The sequence below is a fragment of the Salmo trutta genome, chromosome 3 (genome assembly GCF_901001165.1).
Source record: "Salmo trutta chromosome 3, fSalTru1.1, whole genome shotgun sequence".
Classification (NCBI taxonomy): Eukaryota; Metazoa; Chordata; class Actinopteri; order Salmoniformes; family Salmonidae; genus Salmo; species Salmo trutta.
In genome coordinates this window covers 20690550-20716636 of record NC_042959.1, presented here as the reverse complement: position 1 = coordinate 20716636, position 26087 = coordinate 20690550, and the positions used below count along the sequence as shown (strand labels likewise).

General features: G+C 44.8%; 1 protein-coding gene across 1 annotated transcript in view; it reads right to left on the bottom strand.

Annotated features, from left to right (window-relative positions):
* Positions 1 to 26087, bottom strand: part of tnmd (tenomodulin) — a 72201-nt gene that overhangs the window by 36626 nt on the left and 9488 nt on the right. The window lies entirely within an intron of this gene.

Genomic DNA, 26087 nt, shown 5'->3' with positions numbered 1-26087 from the left:
ATGAGGGTGGGGCAACTCAACTCAGTAGCTCAAATCTATAGCCTTTCAATAGTCTTTCAATAAGCTTACTATACTGCCAATAGCACAAACCTAGGTGTGGCAGGTATCCTAGTGGTTAGAGAGGTGTGACAGCAATCGGAGGGTTGCTAGGTCGAATCCTGGGTCTTGCGGGAACTGAGCTGGTGACCGGAGGGTTGCTGGTATCAAATCCTAGATGTCATTGACTCTTAGGCACCTAAGCACCCCAACAACTTATCCATGGGCACCCAGTGTGGCAGCTCCCCGCTCCAACCAGTATGTGTGTCTTTCAGAGGGGTTTGGATAAATCAGAAGTCCAATTTTGTTTGTACCTTGTGTACAATTGACAAATTAAGTGATCTTCAATAGGCTTAATATACAGTCTATAGGCGTAATACACTGCAAATAATGATAATCCAAAGAGAAATACTGTAATCTAAAGATGTGAGGCCCATACACTCACTTGATGCAATCACATTGATCTAGCTATGTCATATTCTTCAAAGCATCACGTCCAAATTTGACCAATGCAACCAATACACCACTGCAGTGAACGGCATGCTGCATGCTGACGTTTGTAAAGTGCGAAAGTATTCATAAACAAGATCAGAGATAATACTAAGTCATTGTTCTGTCACGTCCTGACCAGTAGAGGGGGTAGTTGGGTCAGGACGTGGCAGCAGGGAGTGTGTGTTTTTTATTGTTTCATTGATTTTGGCCGTGTGACTTCCAATCAAGCACAGCTGTAGAGGGTTGTGGTTGATTGGGAGTCACACATAAGGTGCCTACTTTGCCTTGTGGGGTTGTGGGTGGTTTTTTTTTTTTTTTACACTGCTTGTATTAGCCTGTAGAACTGTCACTGTTGTCACCCTTTTTGTTGTTAAGTGAATGCTCTACTCCTTTTTTGGCAATAAATGACCATGAGTATTCTCATACCTGCTGCGCCTTGGTTCATTTCAGAAGACAGCCGTTACAGAACCACCCACCTCACCAGGACCAAGCAGCAGAAGAGGAGGAAGCCACAGGAGAGAAAAAAGGAGGAATGGGCCTGGCAAGATGAGAGACAATTCTGGGAGGACAAGTTAAGGGAGCTAAGGGAACCCGAGAGGCAGCCCCAATATTTTTTTTTGGGGGGGCACACGGGTAGTTTGGCCAGGCCAGGGAAGAGCCGTAAGCCAGCTACCCGTGATTACAGGGAGGTGCGTATGAGGTGGAGGGCGCCATGTTACGCTGTGGTACGCACCATCTCGCCTATACGGACGCACAGCCCAGTTCGCCCAGTACCAGCGCCCCGCAGGTGCCAGGGCAAGGGGAGCATCGAGCCGGAAGGAGGGATGCCAACCCTGCACTCAAGACCGCCAGTGCGCCCTTTCGGTCCGGTGTTTCCCGCTAGACGCACTAGCATGGAGGTGCGTGTCTCCAGGCTGGCAAGTCCAATACCAGCCCCACGCATCAGGAGTCTAGTGCGTCAGCCCAGCCTCGCCAGTCAACAGTCGTCAGAGCTGTCCGCCAGTCAACAGTCGTCAGAGCTGTCCGCCAGTCAACAGTCGTCAAAGCTGTCCGCCAGTCAACAGTCGTCCGAGCTGCCCGCCAGTCAACAGTCGTCAGAGCTGCCCGCCAGTCAACAGTCGCCAGAGAGGTCAGACTGCGCTGAACTGCCGGAGTGGTCAGACTGCGCTGAACTGCCGGAGTGGCCAGACTGCGCTGAACTGCCGGAGTGGCCAGACTGCGCTGAACTGCCGGAGTGGCCAGACTGCCCTGAACTGCCGGAGTGGCCAGACTGCCCTGAACTGCCGGAGTGGCCAGACTGCCCTGAACTGCCGGAGTGGCCAGACTGCCCTGTTCTGCCAGAGTGGCCAGACTGCCCTGTTCTGCCAGAGTGGCCAGACTGCCCTGTTCTGCCAGAGTGGCCAGACTGCCCTGTTCTGCCAGAGTGGCCAGACTGCCCTGTTCTGCCAGAGTGGCCAGACTGCCCTGTTCTGCCAGAGTGGCCAGACTGCCCTGTTCTGCCAGAGTGGCCAGACTGCCCTGTTCTGCCAGAGTGGCCAGACTGCCCTGTTCTGCCAGAGTGGCCAGACTGCCCTGTTCTGCCAGAGGTGCCCGCCTGCCCTGTTCTGCCAGAGGTGCCCGGCCTGTCAGGATCTGCCAGAGTGGCCAGACTGCCCTGTTCTGCCAGAGTGGCCAGACTGCCCTGTTCTGCCAGAGTGGCCAGACTGCCCTGTTCTGCCAGAGTGGCCAGACTGCCCTGTTCTGCCAGAGTGGCCAGACTGCCCTGTTCTGCCAGAGTGGCCAGACTGCCCTGTTCTGCCAGAGTGGCCAGACTGCCCTGTTCTGCCAGAGTGTGCCAGACTGCCCTGTTCTGCCAGAGTGTGCCAGACTGCCCTGATCTGCCAGGGTGGCCAGACTGCCCTGTTCTGCCAGAGTGGCCAGACTGCCCTGTTCTGCCAGAGTGGCCAGACTGCCCTGTTCTGCCAGAGTGGCCCTCCTGCCCTCCGGCCCAGCCCGAGTGGCCCTCCTGCCCTCCGGCCCAGCCCGAGTGGCCCTCCTGCCCTCCGGCCCAGCCCGAGTGGCCCTCCTGCCCTCCGGCCCAGCCCGAGTGGCCCTCCTGCCCTCCGGCCCAGCCCGAGTGGCCCTCCTGCCCTCCGGCCCAGCCCGAGTGGCCCTCCTGCCCTCCGGCCCAGCCCGAGTGGCCCTCCTGCCTTCCGGCCCAGCCCGAGTGGCCCTCCTGCCTTCCGGCCCAGCCCGAGTGGCCCGCATGCCTTCCGACCCAGCCAGAGTGGTCCGTCTGCCAGGGTCAGCCCGAGTGGCCCGTCTGCCCGGCGCAGCTATCGGCGCCAACAAAGTGGGCAACGCCGAAGGTGGAGCGAGGTCCACGTCCTGCACCTGAACCACCTCCAGGATAGGTGGGTTGGGGAGGGAGGGTGTAGCACAGTGCCGTCGGTGACGGCAGCCACCCTCCCTTCCCTCCCTTATTGTTTAGGTGTTAAATTTTGTTGGGGATTTTCTTGTTTTCCTTTTTTTAGGTGCATCCCGGCGTCTGCACCTTGAGGGGGGGTACTGTCACGTCCTGACCAGTAGAGGGGGTAGTTGGGTCAGGACGTGGCAGCAGGGAGTGTGTGTTTTTTATTGTTTCATTGATTTTGGCCGTGTGACTTCCAATCAAGCACAGCTGTAGAGGGTTGTGGTTGATTGGGAGTCACACATAAGGTGCCTACTTTGCCTTGTGGGGTTGTGGGTGGTTGTTTTTTTACACTGCTTGTATTAGCCTGTAGAACTGTCACTGTTGTCACCCTTTTTGTTGTTAAGTGAATGCTCTACTCCTTTTTTGGCAATAAATGACCATGAGTATTCACATACCTGCTGCGCCTTGGTTCATTTCAGAAGACAGCCGTTACATGTTCATACATTGCTATTGACAAACTGCAAGCACATTTGTACATCCATAGAGGCTGCGTAAGTACCCTTCGAGTTGCTATGTCGAATAAATGCCACTTCGAAAATGTGGCTCGGATAGTTGTTTGTTTTTCTTGGCCGTACCTTAAAGCACTTGATTATGTATTGTTCTTGGGCCCGCAACGGGTGGCTGTTAAAATTCCCTGTCTACAAAAATGATTCATGCCTACGAGATGAAAACTACGCTATTAATATGTATGTGGAGTGTGGTGTTATGATGAGAAATATATTGCTGAGTTCATCTTCATCTGTTGGGGTGATGAATCAAAGCGCCCCATACTGTACCAATGAGAGAGTTGATTAATGGATACAGGTAGGCGGCCAATGAAATCCATCAAGATTAATATTCCCAATCAACATGTCGGGGCCACTGATTGTTAAGGGATCTAACACAGAAATAACCCAAGCCCTGTGACAAATGTAGTTTCTTTCTAGTGTTTATGACTATAATGTCCATGCATGATTCTCCTAGGTTGGTTTAGTGACTCTAGTAACACTAGTTAAAGCTCTATAGCGTGGCAATACCATTCAGAAAGAGGTTGGATAAGCATTCGATTACACTCTTCATACATCTGCTCAACATGTTGTTCACCTACTCACTACCACACACTCCTTATGACATTTAAATGACCTGCACCACATATTACCATCAAGCTCATCAATAGGGTAGCAATAATGAATGAATGGGATATAATTCTTAATAGAAAATCATGGCAAGTATGGCTCTGGAATATAAATAGCCATTAACATGGGTCTCAATGGCCTTGGCTCAGAAAGGAACCTGAACTTTAAAATCTTAAGACGTAGCCAAATGAAGATGGACCTGATATTCAAGTGTCAGTCGAGCAGTTATGTGAAATTTAGAGTCATTAAACAGTCTGGGAGCCTTTGCGGTGGATTAAAGTTCCATTTAAGCCTTTTCTTCTATATTAGCATAAAGGTGGAAAGAACTTATTGATTTATACTAAAACAGTTCATCACTTTTTCTGTAGGCGGTGATCAATTTGATTAAACTCCAGTGGTGAGATTCTCCTCATCATATCATGTTTAAATGGATTGCAATGTACATCATGAATGAACTGTTTGAATTTACTTGCTCAATGTTTTAAATCGGTGTATAATGTTGCTATCGTTTTTGTTTAGAAAATGGGAATGGATGGCTTCTGTGGATCCTTGGGTTTGTGGCAGGTGCAATATTGCTCAACTATTAGTAATACAGTGCATTCCGAAAGTATTCAGACCCCTTGAATTTTCCCACATTTGTTACATTACAGCCTTATTCTAAAACTGATTAAATAAATGTTTTTTTCTCATCAATCTACACGCAATACCCCATAATGACAAAGCAAAAATAGGTCTTTATATATTTTAGAAAATGTATTAAAAATGAAAAATAGAAATACCTTATTTACATAAGTATTCATACCCTTTGCTATGAGACTCAACATTTAGCTCAGGTGCATTCTGTTTCCATTGAGCATCCTTGAAATGTTTCTACAACTTGATTGGAGTCCAACTGCGGTAAATTCAATTGATAGGACATGATTTGGAAAGACACACACCTGTCTATATAAGGGCCACAGTTGACTGTGCATGTCAGAGCATAAACCAAGCCATGAGGTCAAAGGAATTGTCTGTAGAGCTCCGAGACACGATTGTGTCAAGGCAAAGATCTGGGGAAGATTACCAAAGAAATTCTGCAGCATTGAAGGTCTTGAAGATCTCCGCAACACTCCACCAATCAGGCCTTTATGGTAGAGCGGCCAGACGGAAGCCACTCCTCAGTAAAAGGCACATGACAGCCCGCCTGGAGTTTGCCAAAAGGCACCTGAAGGATTTAGACCATGAGAAACCAAGATTGAACTCTTTGGCCTGAATGCCAAGTGTCACATCTGGAAAAAACCTGACACCATCCCTACGGAGAAACATGATGGTGGCAGCATCATGCTGTGGGGATGTTTTTCAGCGCCAGGGACTGGGAGACTAGTCAGGATCAAGGATCTGCAGAGAAGAATGGAAGAAACTCCCCAAATACAGGTGTGTCAACCTTGTAGCATAATACCCAAGAAGACTCAAGGCTGTAATCTCTGCCAAAGGTGCTGAGTAAAAAGTCTGAATACTTATCTAAATGTGATATTTCATTTTTTTAGATTTTTTTTAATAAATTTGCAAAAAAATGGAAACAAATGTTTTTGCTTTGTCATTATGGGGTATTGTGTGTGGATTGATAAGGGGAAAAACAATTGAATCAATTTTAGAATAAGGCAGTAACGTAACAAAATGTGGGAAAAGTCAAGGGGTCTGAATACTTTCCGAATTCACTGTATTATTAAAGTAACTGTCCAGTGAAAATCTCACTTTTGAAAGTTCATATTCTATTCACACATACCTAATGTTATTGATCTGTCCTATACTCGTATTTGTGGCCAAATAAAAAATTGGAACAAAAACACTTAAAAAAACCCACCTCAAACTTGTATCTTAAACAGACCTTTTAAAATTCTTGCTATTTCCTCATAGATGATGATGTCATCCTCCTGAGGACGATGAGCTGGCCAATCAGCCGTCTGCTCGCATTAATATTTTTAATGACCGGTATACGCCAACACCATTCTAACACAGAAAAGCCGCTTTTTAACATGTTTAATTACCATGTTTTGGAAGGAAAACTATTTTACTCATATTGTAATCAAGTATAGGTCATATTTCTGGAAACACTGGACAATTACCTTAAGCTTGTGAATATAACAGCAAAGAGGTTAGAAATATGGCTTGCTTAGAACTAGCATTTTGGTTAATGGACAATATTCATACCTTTGTTTACCACAAATTGTCGTTTCAAACATGGTTAATTGTAATGGATTTTTTGGGGTGGATTGATTTTGGATAGCACTAGTGTTCAACTAATCTTTTCACAAATCGAATATTTCAATTTCTTATAGCCCATCCTCACCAACATTGAGTCTCTTCACTAGAAACCGAGAGTGTTCTTCAGTTTTAACTTTGCTTCATTGTATCCTTAGCATTTTTACCAATTACTAAACAGCAAATTCTTCCAGAAGCACATGCTCGGCAACCGAAGCCTGACTGCCTCACAAAAGATCTCAGCTTTGCAAGGAATGATAGTGAAAGATAATTAGCGTTCTGTGCGACTTCACGTAGATGGGGGAGGCCAATGCTGAGGGAGTACATCCTGAGTGCTCCTGAAGCAAATTCATATTGATTTGTACTCGATCGGGCTGGCTATTCAGACATGTGATATAATTAATTTAAAGATTCCGATTCATTGTGGTTGCATAACATACTCAACATACATGATATATAAGAAATATGACTTATCAAAACAGTGAAGTTAAGTTTGAGGAACAATTTAAATAGTGTCTGAATTAGTCTCCTCAGTACCAAGGCAGCTAAGAGAATACACTGTATGATAACCTCTCTATGAATGTCAATAATTCGAACAAATAATTATGCCTTCCTTACTCCGTACAACCCGCCGAATCTAAATACATTTTTTTACAGGTTACGAGGGAAAGATCTCCTATTATCAAAAACCACCATCAGTATCTCCCATTCCCCCTAGGAAGGGTTCAGGTTTCCCACATATCCCTATGCCCCTCACCATCATCAGTCGACATACAAAAATAGAAGTTTCAATCAATCTATCAATCAATCAAAGTTTTTTTTGTCACATGTTTTGTACTTGAGCTATTCTTGTCTATTAATGTTCTGTAAAATGTCATGTTTCATGTTCTGTGTGGACCCCAGGAAGAGTAGCTGCTGCTTTAACAACAGCTACTGGGAATCCTGATAAATATCCATACAGTAGGTGTAAAAGAGTGAAATGCTTACTTGCACAGTGGGAAATTTGCTTCCAACACGAACACGACACTGCAAATTGTATGGAAGCATTTCCTGACAATGTCTTGTTTATTTATCCACAGCAAGGCCTTTCTCCGAGGTGGTCCTTAACAACCTCTACCCAGATGGTTGCAAACATACTGTAGAGCCACAAAAGGGCCTAGTGAATAAGAGACAGCAGGCCCAACTAGCCCACAGGTTGATTGTGTGAATGGGGCTCTATCCATCTGTGGTACCGAAGGACATTGCGTAAAGGTCACAGCGATGCTGTGTGCAAGTGAGTGGGTGTATGAAGGACAGGACTGTTTGTGTGTGTGTGTGTGTGTGTGTGTGTGTGTGTGTGTGTGTGTGTGTGTGTGTGTGTGTGTGTGTGTGTGTGTGAGCCTCATGGGAGCCTCGGGCACACCGGTGATGGATAGAGGTGGGCAGCAGCTCAGACAGCCATACTGGTCACCAATTACAAGTCAGAGAGAAAGAGCCTGCGGTAGGTCTTGATTGACATAGCCTACATCTTGGATGCTGTATGAACCTCTCATAGTTATTTTTTTATTATTATTTTATTTTTCACACAATTTCGATCTTGTCTCATCGCTGCAACTCCCCAACAGGCTTTGAAGGCGAAGGTAGAGTCATGCGTCCTCCGAAACATGACCTGCCAAACCTTGCTTCATAACAACCGCCTGCTTAACCCGGAAGCCAGCCTCACCAATGTGTTGGAGGAAACACCATTCAACTGACGACTGAGGACAGCCTGCAGCCGCCCAGCCCGCCACAAGGAGTCGCTAAAGCGCAATGAGCCAAGTATAGCCCCCCCAGCCGAAACCCTCCCCTAATCCGGACAATGCAGGGCCAATTGTGTGCCGCCCTATGGGACTCCTGATCATGGCCGGTTGTGATACAGCCCGGGATCAAACCCGGGTCTGTAGCGTTGCTTCTACCACTGCGAGGCAGTGCCTTAGACTGCTGCGCCACTCGGGAGGCCCTCTCATTGTTTCTAAAGGAAGTTTAGTGGGTGGATGAATAAAAGGATGGGAAATGACATGAGCACCACTGTTACTGTTACAGAAGATGGTCTCCTGGGTAGACAGATCAGTCAGTCTAAACAGCTGCGGAAGTAGGGAGAGGAGAGTCCAGCGTTCAGCCTTGGTTGGTTGCCAGTGAGCAATCGGAATGGAAATTTCCCTAGGTCTCTCTTATAGCTTTTCTCTTTGCTCCTTTTTCACACAGAAGCCCCACCATTGGCTCCTTGTCCTCCAGCATGGTGATTTAGCAGAGCTCATGACTCTCACCTCACATGGCCAGTCACATGGCCAGTCACATGAGAACTAGTTAAATGTCTCCCCAGGGTTGCACTCGCTCCTCTGCAATGTTGTTTTTTCAGAGTCTAGTTTTCCCCCACTCCAACGAAAACGGACATCTCTGTTAGAGACATTAAATATAACCACTTCCACAACCTTCTGCTAGCACCAGCACCACCGCTAACCTACTAATCCTCCTCCGCTCTTCAACAATTAGAGACTGAATTTAATCTACAGCTCTGCTCCTCTCCCATGGGGGTTTCAGAATGTTGAAACAGAAGGTGGGTAGCAACCGCGAGACAAACGAGAAGATGAGAGATGAGGGAAAACAATTCCAGAGAATAGAGGAAGATGAGAAATTAAACAGAGTGAAGAGAGAGGGAGGGAGATAAAAAAGGTGAATCAGGTACCTATGGAAAATGCTGGAAAATGAAGAACCACAAGGGAAATTACTTCAACCATTATAAACTGAACAAAGATATGAACGCAACATGCAACCAGTGGTGGAAAAAGTACCTGTCATACTTGAGTAAAAGTAAAGATACCTTAATAGGAAATGACTCAAGTAAAAATGAAAGAGTACAATTCTGAAAGAATTTGTTTTTAAATATGCTTATGTATCAAAAGTAAATGTAATTGCTGAAATATACTTAAGTATCAAAAGTAAAAGTATAAATAATTTCAAATTCCCTATATTAAGCAAACTATTCGGCACCATTTTTTTTTTTTTGAAATGTATTTACGGTTAGCCAGGGGCACACTCCAACACTCACTCATCATTTACAAACAAAGCATGTGTGTTTAGTGAGTCCGTCAGATCACAGGCAGTCGGGAAGACCAGGGGTGTTCTCTTGATAAGTGCGTGAATTAGACAATTCTCCTGTCCTGCTAAGCATTTAAAATGCAACGAGTACTTTTGGGTGTCAGGGAAAATGTATGGAGTAAAAAGTATACTATTTTCTTTAGGAATGTAGTGAAGTAAAAGTAAAAGTTTTCAAAAATATAAATATTAAAGTACAGATACCCCCAAAAATTACTTAAGTAGTACTTTAAAGTATTATTACTATTATTACTACTATTATTGTTGGTCACAGATGCCTTAAAAAAAGTGTGCGGCGTGGATCAGAAAACCAGTCAGTATCTAGTGTGACCACCATTTTCCTCATGCAGTGCAACATCTCCTTTGCATAGAGGTGATCAGGCTGTTGATTGTGGCCTGTGGAATGGTGTCCCACTCCTCTTCAATGGCTGTGCAAATGTGTGCACAAACAGCTCATGAAACATGGGACCAACACTTTACATGTTGCATTTATATTTTTGTTTAGTGTAGATCTGGCAGAGACAGGAGCACAGATGGCATTCACATGTATTGAATGCATGTCAATGTCCACCGAATCAGCTACCGTGGGCGGATAGAAAGCTGAAAATGCAATAATACTTGTGCTCAAAGTGTCTCCACAGATCATCCATTTGAAATCAGCTCACTAATGCACACTCATTTCAGTACAACAGGTGCTTTCACCAGAACATATTGTGATTGTCGTACATTGTACATGGAATCAGGCAGACACACCAGCATTATGTCTTGCTATCTCAGAGAATTATTCTCATAAAGGGTAGACCTACAAATGGCACCAGTCTTTCAAAGAGAGCTTTAGATAACACTACAAAGTAGCCGTCTCTCTATAGTACTGCTGTGGGTATAGGGGAGAGAAATACAGAGGGGGATTATGCTTGTGGACAATGATTACCAGGCCGGTTAGTTCCCAAGTCCTATAAAATATGGATAAACGGAGTGGGGAATGTTCTGCCGCTGCCTGCCACCATCCCAAGTCTCCCAGCGTACCGTTTGGTGATGTCAGCTGACGACAGGCAGCTGAATTTTGGACAGGTGCCAACTTGGAAAATAGCAGTGGTGGTCAGTTACTACTAATAGATCATCAACTTAGCACGGTGCACAGGAAAATGAGCCTTTCCGGGGCTGTGTGGTATCAATCTCACTGATGGGAGCGTTGACAGCAAGCAGAGAAAACACAACACAGGAGGGATGTAAATTGATGGTTACATATTGCCCGTGTCAACAGAGCAGAGGCGATAGAGAGATATTAAGCATATTTTGTTTCTTGATTGTTGTAATTTGTGCAATAGTTTGAGATATCAACAACTTTTGCAAACCAGAAGTAATGTCTTATCACAAAAACTGAAGAGGAATGGTTGAAGGGACTCCTACACACTGTGTACTAACCATTTATTAGAACAACGATTTGGTCACAACTGGCACAACTTTTACAGAGCCATTTTTTTTCTATTCCTGTTTGGTCTTTCTATTCACACACATCTTTTTGATATACTCATTGTTGAAATAGTAATTCTGTCTTTGGACTTTGTTTATTTACCTATTCTGCCGTAGCTAATCTTTGGATATTAACGTGTGTCCTTTTATTAAAGAAATGTCGCTTGAAGAATAAATACAATGTTTGGTAGATCACTAGAAAGAGTGGAAATGGCACTGTTTGTTCTTGGTTTAAGTTAGGTTTTCAAAAATGGTCAGTTCAAAATTAGACCAATGAATCAAACAGTGAAAACCTAACTTAAACCAAGAACAAACAGTGCCATTTCCACTCTTTCTAGTGATCTACCAAACATTGTATTTATTCTTCAAGGGAGATTCAAAAAGATCTGCCAACATTTCTTTAATTAAAGGACACAAAATCAGGAGTAGCATCTAAATATTCTAAATATAACAACTTGAGATCCATTGTACATCCACTCTTCTCTCTGTGGTTTTCCTGATTGCGGTGGTACATATGAGGATGCGGTGGTACATATGGGGATGCGGTGGTACATATGGGGATGCGGTGGTACATATGGGGATGCGGTGGTACATATGGGGATGCGGTGGTACATCTAGGGGCGCAGTGGTACATCTAGGAACGTGGTGGTACATCTAGGGACATGGTGGTACATCTAGGGGCGCGGTGGTACATCTAGGGGTGCAGTGGTACATCTAAGGGTGAGGTGGTACATCTAAGGGTGAGGTGGTACATATAGGGATGCGGTGGTACATCTAGGTGTGCTGTGGTACATCTAGGGGCGTGGTGGTACATCTAGGGGTACTGTGGTAGTAGTACATCTAGAGGCACGGTGATACATCTAGGGGCGCGGTGGTACATCTAGGTGCGTGGTGGTACATCTAGGTGCGCGGTGGTACATCTAAAGATGCAGAGGTACATCTAGGGGCACGGTGGTACATCTAGGTGCGCGGTGGTACATCTAAAGATGCAGAGGTACATCTAGGGGCACGGTGGTACATCTAGGGGCGCGGTGGTACATCTAGGGGTGCAGTGGTACATCTAAGGGTGAGGTGGTACATCTAAGGGTGAGGTGGTACATATAGGGATGAGGTGGTACATCTAGGTGTGCTGTGGTACATCTAGGGGCGTGGTGGTACATCTAGGGGTACTGTGGTAGTAGTACATCTAGAGGCACGGTGATACATCTAGGGGCGCGGTGGTACATCTAGGTGCGCGGTGGTACATCTAGGTGCGCGGTGGTACATCTAGGTGCGCGGTGGTACATCTAAAGATGCAGAGGTACATCTAGGGGCACGGTGGTACATCTAGGGGCGCGGTGGTACATCTAGGGACACGGTGGTACATCTAGGGGCGCAGTGGTACATCTAGGAACGTGGTGGTATATCTAGGGATGTGGTGGTACATCTAGGTGTGCTGTGGTACATCTAGGGGCGTGGTGGTACATCTAGGGGCACGGTGGTACATCTAGAGGAACGGTGGTACATCTAGGGGCGCGGTGGTACATCTAGGGGTGCAGTGGTACATCTAAGGGTGAGGTGGTACATATAGGGATGAGGTGGTACATATAGGGATGAGGTGGTACATCTAGGGGCGCGGTGGTACATCTAAGGGTGAGGTGGTACATATAGGGATGAGGTGGTACATGTAGGGTGGTACATCTAGAGGCGCGGTGGTACATATAAGGATGCTAACAGAAGAAAGGCCGTACTTTAGTATGTGCCTCTGTAGGTTGATGGAAATCCCCATCGACTGAGGATGAGGGGCCACCATTATATAGTTGTGTATAATAATGTGTAGAAATAATAATAAATCACAGTTATCAACTGACTCTATTATTATGTAAATGAAGGCAACTGGCCCTGTGCATCTCTGGAGGATCTAGCCAAGGTAGCAAGCCTTACATCACCTCTCAGTATGACAACAATGAACATGTGTCTGCACCGTTACGCACTTATTGAGAGGCCAGATACAAACAGCAAATCCTGGCAACCAATATTCTTGCATTAATGTATTGAGTCATTGCCTGTAGTCTACTGTACATGGTGGAGGAACATAATGCCTGGCTGTAGTCTACTGTTCATGGTGGAGGGACATATTGTCTGGCTGTAATCCACTGTACATGGTGGAGGAACATATTGCCTGGCTATAGTCTACTGTACATGGTGTAGGGACATATTGTCTGGCTGTAGTCCACTGTACATAGTGGAGGAACATATTGTCTGGCTGTAGTCTACTGTACATGGTGGAAGAACATAATGCCTGGCTGTAGTCTACAGTACATGGTGGAGGAACATATTGCCTGGCAGTAGTCTACTGTACATGGTGGAAGAATATATTGTCTGGCTGTAGTCAACTGTTCATGGTGGAGGAACATGTTGACTGTAATTCACTGTACATGGTGGAGGAACATAATGCCTGGCTGTAGTCTACTGTTCATGGTGGAGGGACATATTGTCTGGCTGTCGTCTACTGTACATGGTGGAGGAACATATAGCCTGGCTGTAGTCTACTGTACATGGTGGAGGAACATATTGCCTGTAATCCACTGTACATGGTGGAGGAACATAATGCCTGGCTGTAGTCTACTGTACATGGTAGAGGAACATATTGCCTGGCTGTAGTCTACTGTACATGGTGGAGGAACATAATGCCTGGCTGTAGTCTACTGTACATGGTAGAGGAACATATTGTCTGGCTGTAGTCTACTGTACATGGTAGAGGAACATATTGCCTGGCTGTAGTCTACTGTACATGGTGGAGGAACATAATGCCTGGCTGTAGTCTACTGTACATGGTGTAGGAACATAATGCCTGGCTGTAGTCAACTGTACATGGTGGAGGAACATATTGCCTGTAGTCCACTGTACATGGTGGAGGAACATAATGCCTGGCTGTAATCCACTGTACATGGTGGAGGATCATATTGCCTGTAATCCACTGTACATGGTAGAGGAACATATTGCCTGGCTGTAGTCTACTGTACATGGTAGAGGACCATAATGCCTGGCTGTAGTCTACTGTACATGGTAGAGGAAAATAATGCCTGGCGGTAGTCTACTATACATGGTAGAGGAACATAATGCCTGGCTGTAGTCTACTGTACACGGTGGAGTCTTCTGTAAACATTACCAATAGACCTACTAAATTATGAAGGTATAGTCAATCAAACAATGACTCTGTAAAACAAGGAATGCATTTACTCAATTCAACTAATAGTTAGTCACTAAATAATTGACACTCAAATAAATCCAGTGTACATGAAATACATGACACATTACAGAGTAACACAGAGTAAATGACTATCAACTAAATAAGACTTAACGTTGTTACACGTGTCTTCAGTTCAGAATAATCTCTAAGAGAAAAAACTGTGAGTCTGATAAACACAGGAGCTTGGAAGCAAGAACTCAAAGTATGAGCAAATTCACTGCTCTTTTCACCAAATTCCAGTGAGAATGCACCCCCAACCTGAATGAACAAAAGGCTGGAACAACACATCCTGACTCAAAGTGAATGTTACGACCGGCCTGATAACCAGTCAACCCATTCACTTTAAAATTACATCATCCAAATTACATACAATGAAATAAGACTTATCAACATTTTCAGCTCTTTTTTTATGAACTCTTAAAACAAACAAAACATGACAGTTTAATTCACAGTAAAATGAATTTAGTCGATTCACGCTTTCATCAGTCTTCACACCTCCAACGGTGTCTGTGCTCCCAGGACTTCCGCTGGAATGTCTCGCTCCGGAGATTTGCACAGCGAAGGTGTGACTCTCTGAGATGCAAGTATATAGCCATCCATCCAAACAATTTATTGAGTCCTCATGCTTGGTCTCGGTGCCAGCAAATCGCTAGTCGCGAGTATCACATCTCATTTTTCCACTACACCTCTCCAAGTTATTCTAATTGCACTATCAATGGCCTAGCCATTTTGGTTTCAATTCCACTGAAACCCTAAGAGTAAGCTCTTCAAACAAACATTGTTTGGAGAAACTGTGAGGATTTCCCAACACTCATCTGAAAGCCAATGTGATTTAATATTTATCCTCAAGTGTACTAAATCCTTGATACCTAAGAAGAACTCTAGGAACTCTGGTTAATTTAGTGTATTTGGAAGTCATACAAATACTACTGTTTCAATTTGCTCGATGTGGCATTTAGGCTGGAATTAGAGCTCAGGGCTACAGAGCTTTGGGGAATTTTCCCAAGAAAAAACACTTAAAGTGGAGCAGTTTTATCTTTTGTAACTGGATATGGTAAATATAATACCTGACTCCAAATCAAATATGTGGCAATTTTAGAGCATAATTGTAGGGCTATTATAGAGGTATTTTGCCAATTTCTACATAATTCTGAAATGATGTTGTTCCACTTTATTTATATTGCTGGAATTAAATGGGTGTTCTTTGGCTGCTTCTCTGCAGGGTATCTGGATGTTGAACGCAACTCTATTCTTACCCGCTTCTTTCCTGAAAGGATTGTAATGACCCACATCTATCCTTGATCCCCAGCGACTCTCCGCCGCTTGCCACGTTTGACCACCTTGCTGTGGTCGACTACCGTCTGCAGCTGCTTTTAATTTGCAGGAGCACCGCGGTCCCCCTTTTTTCAGCTCTAACGCATATATGACTAATCGCACCAGCCATTTTAAACAACTTGAGCCCTCTCTGGCAATAAATCACCTTGATATGAGCTATTGTGCCCGTAATAGAGATATGTTCAGGTGTGTGTGTGTGTGTGTGTGTGTGTGTGTGTGTGTGTGTGTGTGTGTGTGTGTGTGTGTGTGTGTGTGTGTGTGTGGGGCCTTTGGGAGCAATTCCGTCTCTTCCTGGTCAGCCCACTATTGTGAGACGAACTCAGCGACTGGGACACATTGTTGTCTGAAGCATTGTCTGTTTTTATGATAAAAAAAACGACAGTGTTTTTTTTTACACTGCATTGCAGTCAAGGGATGATTGTCTTTCCTTTTATCTTGGGGTGCAGTTGTATCTCTCTGTCTCTGTCTAACTCGGCACTGCGGGAGATGTCTGAAAATAATGTGGATTTCTATAAAAATCCTCTATTCAGACTAATAATAGAAGTGGAAAATCTCATATTAATCTGAGTGGCGCAGCTGTCAAAGGCACGGCATCTCAGTGCTAGAAATGTCACTACAGGCCCTGGTTCGATCCCAGGCTGTATCACAACCGGCCGTGATCGGGAGTCCCATAGGGCAGCACACAATTGGCCCAGCGTCGTCCGGGTTAGGGGAGGGTTGAGCCGGGGTACTTACTTACTTACTGACTTTATTGTCCTCATGGGGAAATTTTGTTGCAGTGGCATGTACACGTTTAAAGTGGCGTTTAAATACAAAACAAAATTGACAATACAACTTTCATAACAGTTACATACCAATAAAACATACTTTTTTTTAAAGACTAGCCTGCTGGCCTTACTGAGTCAATAGGAACATTAGCCCGAGCTATTTAGGAGGGATATCACACCTGGCACAAATGATTGTTTAGTTCTGTTTTTCCTGCTGAGGGGTGCCCTATACCTGCACCCAGAGGGGAGTAGTTCAAAGTCCGGGTACAGGGGGTGGCTTAGGTCTAAAATGATTTTGTGAGCCTTGCGGAGGGCCCTGATCTTAAAGTTCTCATCCAGGCCTGTCTGTTTGACTCCAAGTACCTTGCTTGCTGAGGTGATAATCCTTCTCAGCATATTTCTCTGGCTGACAATGGCATTACCAAACCAACAAACAATACAAAAAGTTAAAATACTCTCAATGAAAGATTTGTAAAACAGAGTCAGTATAGTTCAGTCTACATTAAAAGATCCCAGCTTTTTGAGAAAGTACAGTCTCTGTTGGCTCTTTTTGTAGATCAGGTCTGTACATTTACTCCACTGAAGCTTATTGTCCAAGAGGACACCCAGATATTTGTATTCCTCTACAATCTCTATGTTCTGACCTCTGATAGATGTTGCAGAGGTAGGTGTGGTACGCTTCCTGAAGTCTATGCACATCTCTTTGGTCTTGTTGGTAGGAAGTCATTGTAAAATAAGAATTTGTTCTTAACTTGCATAGTTAAATAAAGGTTAAATAAAAAAGGGAAGGGGGTTGGAGACTTATACTTTGTTAAAGGGAAGGGGGTTGGAGACTTATACTTTGTTAAAGGGGAGGGGGTTGGAGACTTATACTTTGTTAAAGGGAAGGGGGTTGGAGACTTATACTTTGTTAAAGGGAAGGGGGTTGGGGACTTATACTTTGTTAAAGGGGAGGGGGTTGGAGACTTATACTTTGTTAAAGGGGAGGGGGTTGGAGACTTATACTTTGTTAAAGGGAAGGGGGTTGGAGACTTATACTTTGTTAAAGGGGAGGGGGTTGGAGACTTATACTTTGTTAAAGGGGAGGGGGTTGGAGACTTATACTTTGTTAGAGGGAAGGGGGTTGGAGACTTATACTTTGTTAAAGGGGAGGGGGTTGGAGACTTATACTTTGTTAAAGGGAAGGGGGTTGGAGACTTATACTTTGTTAAAGGGAAGGGGGTTGGGGACTTATACTTTGATAAAGGGGAGGGGGTTGGGGACTTATACTTTGTTAAAGGGGAGGGGGTTGGGGACTTATACTTTGTTAAAGGGGAGGGGGTTGGGGACTTATACTTTGTTAAAGGGGAGGGGGTTGGAGACATACTTTGTTAAAGGGAAGGGGGTTGGGGACTTATACTTTGTTAAAGGGGAGGGGGTTGGGGACTTATACTTTGTTAAAGGGGAGGGGGTTGGGGACTTGAGCAGCTCTTTAATGCTAGTATATAGGTTAGAATGAGCACATTACCACATAACCTTTGCTCAGGCAACTGTGACCTTTCTCTCCACCTGCAATCTATAACTTCCCATCTCTCTGAGGTCTTTTTCACCAGCCCTTTCAAAGACAGGACAAAATCACTTTTTCAGGACATTATAAATGACGGAGCACCTCCAAGTTCCACTATAGTCTGCTTCTGTGATTGTTATCTCTGTGCTGGAATGGATAACAACCAATGAAAGGTTTAAAAATAAAATGTAAAAAATGAAGGTCACTAAAGATTCGGCCCCTTTCACTTGGTCTCACCTTCTCTCTCCTCCCTCTCTCTGTCTCTTTCTTACTCCTCTCTCTCTCTGCCTCTTACTCCTCTCTCCTCCCCCTCTCTGCCTCTTACTCCTCTCTCTCTCTCCCCCCTCTCTCTGCCCCTTATTCCTCTCTCTCTCTCCTCCCTCTCTCTGCCTCTGATTCCTCTCTCTCTCTTCCTCTCTCTGCCTCTTTCTTACTCTTCTCTCTCTTTCCTCTCATTCCTCTTTCTGTTTCATTCTCTCCTCTCTACCTGTGCCTCTTTTGTTCTCAGCTATTTCTTATTTTTCCTCAATGCATCTTTCTTTCTCTCCTTTCTCTCTCTCGCTTTGTTATTCCCGTGATGGCCGGCGAGTACCATTTTCCTCGCGAGGAACATGTCAAATGAATCCTGTTGCAGATTTTTTATCTGAATACATTTCAACTGTTTGAATACGGCCAATCTTGTCTAATAAAAGGGCAGTTCATGTAGCATGAAATATTCATCAAAGGCCTTCCCCCAAGATTCCGGCACTCTTCGATCTCCATGAATGAGAAACAGACTTGGCCAGACCAAATATTGAGGTAAACGTCCACGCGTGCCACTGAATGAGATGCCTAGGAAAGCCATCAAGGAGGTCACCTCTATGGTGGATATGCATCTCTGTCACTCCGGTTTGGTTTCCAGTCACACCACGTCTTAATAAATCGACAAGTGTGTGCTAGGCGCTCCCGCAGCTCAGTGGCATTTAGGAACAGCTTGTGAGTAGCTGTAAGCCTGTATTTTAGATCATTTAGATGCATGGGCTTATTTGGCCAGAAGAACAGCATTAGCTGCTAATGAGGACCGGAACGGAAAAAGGAACTATTAAACAAGCGCTGCCGTATGGTAGCGCGAGGTAAAGTCGTGAAAGGCTGAACTTCAGAGTTTTAGAAGGACAACCAAATACTTCAGCAGCCATTAGCCAGGTAGGTTTGAAACGTTTAAGTAGGGATTCAAGGCTTGTCAACAGCATGGGTTGCAGAAGAGCACAAAACATTACACGTGTCCACAACTTGGCAATCTCAAACTTCTGTAAAAAAACGGCAATTATCAAAACAGTCTTCTGACTGAACATAGACACCGGCTCGACCGCCATTGTTTCATCAAATATCTCTTTCTCTCCTTTAATGTTCCACAATGCCGTCAACATTCTCCGCACAGCAGTTCCCACAGGGTTGAGTATTTCACTACCGTTACTACGATCTTATTACTAATATAACATGCTACTCCTTGAACAATGTAGACTGTAGGGGACAGCACCTTTGAAATGGCTGTGATATTTACAGCCTCATAATTGTTCAAACGTTGTTTACAATGAGCTGCTTCCCTGAAGACACAATAAAGGGAAGTCATTGTGTGCAGCAGCAGACACACTGTAGCCCTCCTACTGAGTCCCTGCTGGTGGTTGGTGCTGGTGATGAGGATAACTCCGTGATCTATTGCCATGGCCCCTGGGTGCGTGGGCGTGAGCTGTCAGCACTAGTTTAGGGCTTCAGATGGGAGAGCCTCTCATCCAAGGGCCCTCTGGTGGCCCAACACTCACAGGTGCTAAGACGAACACTAGTCCATGTCGACTGTGAATAGATGACACTATTGACCCGCCAACCCCAGGGTCCTTCCAGCATACTTGACTTATTTTGCATTGAGAAAAACTATATGGAATTAAAAAATGTATATATTTTCACAAAGATTGTATTTAAATAAACCCGCTTACATACTGGTTGAATATAAAAATATTAATGTGTGAGTATATTAAAAAAACAAAATAGATTAATGTAATGTTGTTTCAGAAAGACAGAAGTTGGAACTTACTGAGATAATTGGGCAAACATAAATGGGTATGAGAATTGGTTTGAATGAATCTACCCACCTAATCCCAGCCATCACCTAGAGTAGACTAATCAATCACCTAGAGTAGACTAATCAATCAACTATTCCATTGTCTTCTGTAACTTGTTTTATAATAATGCATTGAGTGGCTCTACACGTCAGCATTGAAGATTGGAAATTACCTATCATTGGACTGGTTGAGGAGGTTCCTCAGACGGGAGCTGTATGAACAACTTCTCAAGCTCTTAAGCTTTAAGGGTATAAACGGTATGCAAAAACATCATTCTGGCGTACATGTGCTTTCAAAGGCCCATGTCCCAAGAAGATAGTCTAAAACGCTCACAATTTAGAGTCACTTTTGATGAATCCTTCTATGTCCCTAGGCTTTTCTGCCGAGATTCAAAGACGAGTGCGAAACATCAAAACACGTTGAGGTCATTATATTCCACTCTGGATGAATTCTCCCATTTCACCTCTATAACTATCCTTTTATGAATAGCTAGTCCATTATTTAGAGCCAATACATGTAAAGTAATTCTTGGAAATAACAGCAGTAGACTACTGATTGACTTTTTCAAGAGGCAAATAGGGTTTTGTTTCGCCAACAGCCATCAGTAAGTAGTTCAGAGAGTCCAGTGCTAAACTATGAATTTCTGCCTCTACTGGAAAATGAACAATTGTTGACACTGTCTGCCGAAGATTTACACTATGGTATTAGCAGACAGGATGATGAGCCACTGTTAATTTTCAAAAAGACCGGAGAAGTGCAAAGCATCGTGATTAGCGTAAACAAGCATGATTATATTTTATAAAACCTACTAACTGTGTGCTATAAAATAGACCTTTACATCTCTACTTGACTACTTTTTATGTTTCATACTAGTAAGAGGTATGGCTTGGGAACATTCTGCCACATGTAAAACTATTTAATAGATGAACAACTTAACATGAAGCATCACTACATCACGAAATGTACAAACCTTCTGAGATGTCGTCAAGCCTCACCAGATATGAATCAAATCAAATCAAATCACATTGTATTGGTCACATACACATATTTAGCAGACGTTATTGCGGGTGTGGCGAAATACTTGTGTTCCTAGCACCAACAGTGCAGTAGTATCTAACAGTGCAGTAGTATCTAAAAACGATTCGCAACAGTACACACAAATCTAAAGATATATGTCACTCTATGAATCTCCATAGAGGCAACTTAGCAACCGTAAAGGAAGCTGGAATAGAATAACTTGGTTTAACGTCACCAGCTGTGACAAAGTTTTGTTATTCGCCTACCTGGCAGGATATTGTACCCATTCATAAGACCGTGTAAGGCATTTGTTTTTCATGCATCAACAGACTTCCTATCCTTGGAGCTACAGTACACTGCACCAAGTCCAAGATCAGAGGAAGAACAAGTACACAGTACACAGTACACAGTACACCGTGGACTCGACATGATACTTTCGCGCTGCACTTCTAGTCAAGGATCTTCGAAGGAGTGAGACTACAATGCTTTGTCTGGCTTTCACGTGGTGCAAATGACAGCTTGCCATCCGCACAGTGTACCGCCGGAGATAAATTATGCAATAATCAATTTAAAGATGTTTGTAGCCGAGATTGCTTCGGTGTATGCTGTCTGATGTTTGATTTATTTCCAGATCTGACGCTTGCCTTCCAAGACGTCTGCTTTGTTTCGCAAGGTGCCATAAAAATGTAATACTTTGAGCTCTCGGAGCAAATTATACCAATTTCTAACATTTTATGGCTGACATGTACTTTTAAGTACGGAGAAAAAATTTATGAAATGTATGCATTCACTACTGTAAGTTGCTCTGGATAAGAGCGTCTGCTAAATGACTAAAAGGTAAACATTTTAAGTTTGAGATTGGAGCAAATATATAAATCAACCTAGAGGGGTTCCCTAAACTAGACTGTGAGAGCTGAAGTACAGGGGCAGACGATGCTTCACCCGCTCTGAATCAAAACAGGCCTTTTTCCCAAGGGGACATGTCAATCTTCCTGTGCTTAATATTTGATTCTCTTTTTTAACGTTGAATGACAAAGAAACCAACATCTGGCGGGCAAAGGGGACATTTGCACTCTATCTTTGATAAGTTATGCCACGTGAAACGACCACAGAGCGTCCCGCATCCATCCGGCTTAGTCCAGTTGAGATGCTGCGTTGCATAGTGCAAGCGATGTTGACAGAGCATGATAGAAACACAACACATGAGGCGAGGCAGGGTACTCTCAGACTGATGTACCGGTAATCTTTGTCGGCTTCAATTCTCAGTTAATATTCAATGCAACATTCAAGGAGAATTGTTCATTCACTTTTACTTAGTATATGCACACAATGCAAAGCGTTGTAATGAATAACATTTCATTTAATTTTCAATCCATTTTCAACTGGATTTGTCAATGTGAAGACTCTTGGGATTTGTGACTACAAATAGGTGCAGATGCTGCCTATAATAATACTTTGAGAGTATGGAGTGTGTGCTCCTCTTCCACACTTCAGTAGTTTGGTTAGAGAACTGTTTCCACTAGTTTCCACAGCCACAAAGTCTAAATTTGCTATGTCGGAAAAATGTATGAAAACAAAAATGTGCTTAATTTTTTTTTGCTTAATTACGTACAAGGTTAGCAGTGTGTTTAAGGTTAGGGTTAGTTTTAAAATCTAATTTTAAGAAGATACATTTTATAAATAGGCAGGGTTTATGACTTTGTGGCTGTGGTAACTAATGGCGATCTAAAGAATGCACTTGGACAGAAGCAGAAGATCAGACTCGTTGGGAGAGCCAAACAGGATGTGAAAGCTCAATCAGAATCCAAATTGTACAATAGAGGGGAGAGGAAGACTGCTTGGCTCTCGCTCAAGTGAGAGATGGAGGAGGGGGAGCATGTGGAGAGTAGGGGAGATGGAGGAGGGGGAGCATGTGGAGAGTAGGGGAGATGGAGGAGGGGAGCATGTGGAGAGTAGGGGAGATGGAGGAGGGGGAACATGAGGAGAGTTGGGGAGATGGGGAGGGGGAACATGAGGAGAGTTGGGGAGATGGAGGAGGGGGAACATGAGGAGAGTTGGGGAGATGGAGGAGGGGGAACATGAGGAGAGTTGGGGAGATGGAGGAGGGGGAACATGAGGAGAGTTGGGGAGATGGAGGAGGGGGAGCATGAGGAGAGTTGGGGAGATGGAGGAGGGGGAGCATGGGAGAGTAGGGGAGATGGGGAGAGGGAGCATGCGGAGAGTAGGGGAGATGGGGAGGGGGAGCATGGGGAGAGTAGGGGAGATGGGGAGCATGGGAAGAGTAGGGGAGATGGTGAGGGGAAACATGGGGAGAGTAGGGGAGATGGGGAGAGTAGAGGAGACAGAGGAGGGGATATGGGCAGAGTAGGGGAGTGTGGCGAGAGTAGAGGAGATGGGGAGAGTAAAGGATATGGGGAGAGTAGAGGAGATGGGAGAGGTAGATGAGATGGTGGATGGGAGATGGGGAGATGGGGAGGGTAGGGAATATGGAGGAGGGGGGATGGAGAGAGTTGTGGAGATGGAGGAGGGGAAATGGGTAGAGTAGGGGAGATGGAAAATGGGGAGAGTAGAGGAGATAGAAGATAGTATGGAAGATGAGGAGATGGGGAGAGTAGGGGACATAGGGAGAGTAGGGGAGATGGAAGATAGTATGGAAGATGGGAGAGTAGGGGAGATGTAGGGGAGATGGAGGAGAGTAGGGGAGATGGAGGAGAGTAGGGGAGATGGGGAGACTAGGGGATATGTGGGAAGAGATAGCCTGCCAATCTTGCCCCAGTGACTGAGTTTACAAACTGTGCATGCAACACGTCACACATCAGGTGCCTACAGATTGGGAAGTAAACTGCCGGCCATTCAAATGCTAATTCCGACTACTCTTCTGTCACTCCTGGCTTTTGGAGAGGGAGATGCACAGACTCGCATTGAAATGCCACATGGCCCCGACGAGTATTCCCAACACACTTTGTACCAGTGTTCTCAATGCTCCTAGCAGAAGTTACAGTTGAAGTGCACCCAGTTCCCAGAGGTGGGCAGCATGCCACAGCCACCCCTTCCTTCACACACCACAACACTGTCCCTACCTCGGGCTCTCAGCTGGACAGGGTTTAAGAATACAGTGACTACCTCAGGCTTTCGACTGGGCAGGGTTTAAGGGATTAAGAACACAGTGACTACCTCAGACTTTCAGGTGGGTAGGGTTTAACGGATTAAGAACACAGTGACTACCTCAAGCTTTCAGCTGGGTTGGGTTTAAGAACACAGTGACTACCTCAGGCTTTCAGCTGGGTAGGGTTTAAGAACACAGTGACTACCTCAGATTTTCAGCTGGGTAGGGTTTAAGAACACAGTGACTACCTCAGGCTTTTGGCTGGGCAGGGTTTAACGGATTAAGAACACAGTGACTACCTCAAGCTTTCAGCTGGGTAGAGTTTAAGAACACAGTGACTACTTCATGCTTTCGGCTGGGCAGGGTTTAACGGATTAAGAACACAGTGACTACCTCAGGCTTTCGGCTGGGTAGGGTTTAAGAATACAGTGACTACCTCAGGCTTTCGGCTGGGTAGGGTTTAAGAACACAGTGACTACTTCAGGCATTCGGCTGGGCAGGGTTTAAGGGATTAAGAACACAGTGACTACCTCAGGCTTTCGGCTGGGCAGGGTTTAAGGGATTAAGAACACAGTGACAACCTCAGGCTTTCAGCTGGGCAGGGTTTAAGAACACAGTGACTACCTCAGGCTTTTGGCTGGGCAGGGTTTAAGGGATTAAGAACACAGTGACTACCTCAGGCTTTCGGCTGGGCAGGGTTTAAGAACACAGTGACTACTTCAGGCTTTCAGCTGGGCAGGGTTTAAGGGATTAAGAACACAGTGACTACCTCAGGCTTTCGGCTGGGCAGGGTTTAAGGGATTAAGAACACAGTGACTACCTCAGGCTTTCAGCTGGGCAGGGTTTAAGAACACAGTGACTACCTCAGGCTTTCGGCTGGGCAGGGTTTAAGGGTTTAAGAACACAGTGACTACCTCAGGCTTTCGGCTGGGCAGGGTTTAAGAACACAGTGACTACCTCAGGCTTTCGGCTGGGCAGGGTTTAAGGGATTAAGAACACAGTGACTACCTCAGGCTTTCGGCTGGGCAGGGTTTAAGGGATTAAGAACACAGTGACTAGCTCAGGCTTTCGGCTGGGCAGGGTTTAAGAACACAGTGACTACCTCAGGCTTTCGGCTGGGCAGGGTTTAAGGGTTTAAGAACACAGTGACTACCTCAGGCTTTCGGCTGGGCAGGGTTTAAGAACACAGTGACTACCTCAGGCTTTCGGCTGGGCAGGGTTTAAGGGATTAAGAACACAGTGACTACCTCAGGCTTTCGGCTGGGCAGGGTTTAAGAACACAGTGACTACCTCAGGCTTTCGGCTGGGCAGGGTTTAAGGGATTAAGAACACAGTGACTACTTCAGGCTTTCGGCTGGGCAGGGTTTAAGAACACAGTGACTACCTCAGGCTTTCGGCTGGGCAGGGTAACTCTTAAGGATCAGACTTTAGCCCAAAATGACATACCCAAATCTAACTGCCTGTAGCTCAGGACCTGAAGCAAGGATATGCATATTCTTGATACCACTTGAAAGGAAACACTTTGAAGTTTGTGGAAATGTGAAATTAATGTAGGAGAATATAACACATTAAATCTGGAAAAAGATAATACAAAGAAATAACGTTTTTTTTGTTTTTTTGTTTTATCGTCTTTGAAATACAAGAGACAGGCCACAATGTATTATTCCAGTTTAGGTGCAATTTAGATTTTGGCAACTAGATGACAGCAGTGTATGTACAAAGTTTTAGACTGATCCAATGAACCATTGCATTTCTGTTCAAAATGTTGTATAAAGTCTGCCCAAGTGTGCCTAATTGGTTTATTAAGAACACAGTGACTAGCTTGGGCTTTCGGCTGGGCAGGGTTTATGGACACAGTGACTAACTCGAGCTTTCGGCTGGGCAGAGCATAAGGGTTTAAGAACACAGTGACTACCTCAGACTTTCGGCTGGGCAGAGTTTAAGGGTTTAAGAACACAGTTTTACCTCAGGCTTTTGACTGGACAGGTTTAAGGGTTCAAGAACCTAGTTACTACCTCAGGCTTTCAGCTTGGTAGTGTTTAAGAAAACAGTCACTACCTCAGGC